Genomic DNA, 3,855 nt, shown 5'->3' with positions numbered 1-3,855 from the left:
CCCGCCGCCGCAGTGGGCCCTGCTCAGGGCCATCTTGGCTGTCGCCGGGTACAGCTGGAGCCGGACCACCGAGCTGACCTCGGGCTCCGCGGGCCTCTTGGAACCTGCGTTTTCAAACTTTTGCAGGGTTTCTGTGCGCTGGAGGGGATGGGGGTGGGGGGCGGGTTGCCCAGGCCTGTGCCACCTGTAAGGTAGGTAGGTAGGCTGCCATTGGCCTGGGAGAGGCATTTTGTTCCAGGCCAGGGATTTCTGTGTTAGCATTGCATGCAGGAAGAAAAAAAAAAAAAAGACTGAATTCGGTTTAAATGGAGAGATGCAGGAAATAGACAGGGGTCAAAGGGATACTGTAGTGTCTGGACATTTGAGGCAGCTCTGCTAATTAATGGCTTTCCCCAGTGGGAATGCTTATTAGCTCTGTGTGGCTCTTGACAGGGGGTGTTTTGAAAATACCAGGCCCGAGCCTGTTAGGGACCATTTCCTTAAATTTACTGGGGAATTTTGAGTAGTAATGCTATTTTTAAAACAGGAATCTCAGAAATCTCTTGACAACTTTAGCAAACTGCTTGTGTTGAATTATTAACAGAATAAGGGTCGGGGTACCCTTGGTAATCAGTGTGACCATGGTTACTTTTTTACTCCATTCTTCTTAAAGGGCTTCTTGTCTTTAGTTAGGTTCAGCAGACATTTATTGAATATTTCATGTTTATAGAGCATTCCGTATTTCAGGAGGAAGAGACAGGATTTTATTTATCTTTACATCCCTGTCACCCTCCCCATGAAATAATTTTAATGTACATAAAAACCAGTGATAGATATATAGACAGGATGATGTCAGAGCTTAGAGGACACTTTCTGTGCAGGCCCTAAGATAATTCATTCAAATTGAATTAGTTATTGGATGTCCACTGTGTTGCACAGCACATTATACTGAAAGTATAAGATTGACTTCCTGACTGTACAGCTTTAGAATCTAGGTGGTGGTGGTGGGGGGAGCGGAAATGAAATGGCAAAATGACAATTTAGAATTGTATTTCTTGTTCCAGATGGGTGACTTAGAAAGCTTATGAAAACAAGGTGGTTTGTTTGTTTTATTGGTGGGGAGGCTGACAGTTTGAAATAGCCGGATACTTTTTTTTTTTTTGGTTCAAAAAATATTTATTGAGCATCTGCGTAAAACGCTCATGCTGAGTTTATGGAGAATTGAGCAGTCTCTGACTGTCCTCATGGAGGTATCCCCCTGTGAAGATGGGGGAGGGAAGGTTATGTAGCTCAACTTGAAAAATTACTAGTTGGGAAAGTAATAAAGGTAACAAGCTGGGTTTTGTGATAGAAGATAATAGAGGGCAGTCTGCTTGATAAGATGGTCAGAGAAGGCTTGTCTGGAAAGCCTAACCCTCTTTTGCCTGAAGAGGGTTCTAGGCAAAGGGAACAGTGTGTATGAAGGTTCCAAAGCAGGGAAGAGCTTGGAGTGTTCTAGGAACTCTTAAGTCAGTGGTTAGGACATTTTTCTGATGCTCTCCGTTCTCCTCTGCCCTTGTATGTTGATACCCAGTTAACTAAACTTTCTAATAAGCAGAACCCATTTTAGAAGGAAAAAGGACCTAAGACCTCTCTTTGAATTGTTGCCGAATTTTCTTTCTTTTTTTTTTTTTTTATCAATATTGTGTCTAGTCTTGATTGATTCAGTAATGTGTTATATCTTGTTCTTGAAACTCTTTTCATTAGTCAGAATGAAGTGCTTGACATTCTCAGGATGTTGTCTGGCACAGTCTGAGTTATAAAGCTTGAACTTAAGCAGCAGTTTAGGATCTTTCTTTTTGGTTTGTTTTGTTCTGCTAAGAGTCACACCTCCCATACTCTACTTCATCTACCAAGGATCTTCTGCTTTAGATCAGACTTCACAGAGTGGGCCTTAGAAGATGTTTGATGTACTCCCTTCTCCCCCAATCTAGTTATACTTGCCACTCAAAAAACTTCCTTCCTGGAAGTTGTTAATGACCATGCTCTTTGGAACAGCAGGATTCAGTTGTGGGACATAAGGAATGTTTCATGCAGTAGACCTTGGCCATCCTCTTACGTGGTAAGCACTGTGGTGGGCACTGGATAACCTTGAATACTTTTTCATGGCTTCATGTTTGTGGCCCAAGAGTGGTCCAGGCTGGGCAATATTGTTTTCTTAATGTACTGCTTAAGAACCAGAGCTCTGGAGTCCTGGGTTTGAATCTCTTGGCCGGGATTTAGGTATGCGTGTTGTGACCGGGGCAATGAACTTGGCCTTTTGAAGCCTCAGTTTCTCACTTGGAAAGTAGGAATAATGCTTACCTCCCCAGTGGCTTTGAGAATGCATGTAAGCCTGGGACCTGGCATGTAGTAAGGATGCAATACAAATTAGCCATCATTGTTAGTAGCGACAATATTGTTATGGTCTCATTAATGTTCCCTTTTATTATTGGTAAATGAGTCCCTAACCTCTCATTATTTACTGCACAGTTTCTTCAGCTTCATATTACTAGGTCCTGCTGTTCTCTCTAGCCTGTTGATTTCCCCACTTTTTGTTATTGATCTGTCCTTTCAGAGTATCCTAGATGAGATTTTATTCTACTTCAAACTCCAGATCTTTTTTTTTCTGGATTGGAGGACTCCCAAATAAATTACAATGTGAACGATATGAAACAGAAGTCTAGCTATCAATTTGCTCTACTCATTTTTTTCTTCGGGGTTGGGTAGATGGCTGGAATGGGATATATAGTGAATTTGACTTTATAATAGTAATCAACAGACCTAGTTTTAGTTGCAAGTTTATTCTAACAGTTGTGGCTTCTAATCTGGCCATTTGTGCCACTGTCCCTCAGGTAATAGGGAATAACTCTAATTTTGTTATTACTCAATAGATTTGAGTGTTTTCACTCATTCTGACTCTTTTTTTTTTTTTTCATGTTCATTCACAAACACACCCAACCTTTATAAGTTGAGTGGTTCTTATGCTTTGGTTCTTTGACGACTAAAGCTAACAAAATGTAGATCTGTTTGCCAAGTTAGGTAAGTGGTTTTATAAAAGTATATTTGGCATTAGGATGAGTTTGCTTTTGAGAGAGGAAACAATACTCAAATGAACTACTCTGAGAAATGTTTTTATTCTTAATGTTTCATCAATAATTTGTTAATGTAGATAGATGTAATAGGAAAATTTCTTGCATATTAGGGCTTCATTCTGTGGAAAAGTATGATTCTTTAGTCCAAGAAATTTTAGTCAACCTAAAATATGGAATTGACTTGTAACATTCAAGAACCTTCCTAGCCATGGCTTAGACTTTCTCTTGTGGCAAATCTAAAGCCTTGTGACTTCAGCTGGGTTAGTGTGAATCCTGTAAAGAGAAGGTCCCGTTATACCAGGTAATTAATCTTAAAGATGTGTAGCAAATAGTACTAGATAGTATCATGGTTGTCATGTTAGAGAATAGCATATTCTGATTAATAAAGGTTGCAAGTTAGTTGAGAATTCAACAGCTTCTATAATGAAATTGCATAGGCAGGGTGATTCCTTTTCCAGTAGTAGCTGTAGCAGCTAGCGTTCCCATAGCATGTAGTAATGTTTAAGAAACAGAAGGATGTTGAAGTGGAAAGAGCATTGGTCTTAGACCCAGAAAACTATGGTTAAGGTAACTGCTCTGATGTTTACAAATGTTGTGATTTTAGGGAAATTACCTAACTTTTCTGAACTCTCTGTTTAGAAATTTCTCATCTGTTAAAATAGGGATAATGCCTAACCTGTAGGGCCATTTTAAGAATCACATTCTTAATGTACATGAAAGTGCTTTGAAAATTATAAAATATAAGTATATACGGATTGTTATT

This window comes from Colobus angolensis, unplaced genomic scaffold (assembly GCF_000951035.1).
Source record: "Colobus angolensis palliatus isolate OR3802 unplaced genomic scaffold, Cang.pa_1.0 Scaffold125, whole genome shotgun sequence".
Lineage (NCBI taxonomy): Eukaryota > Metazoa > Chordata > Mammalia > Primates > Cercopithecidae > Colobus > Colobus angolensis.
The sequence above is the reverse complement of the archived record's forward strand: the minus strand, read 5'-3'. Positions refer to the sequence as shown.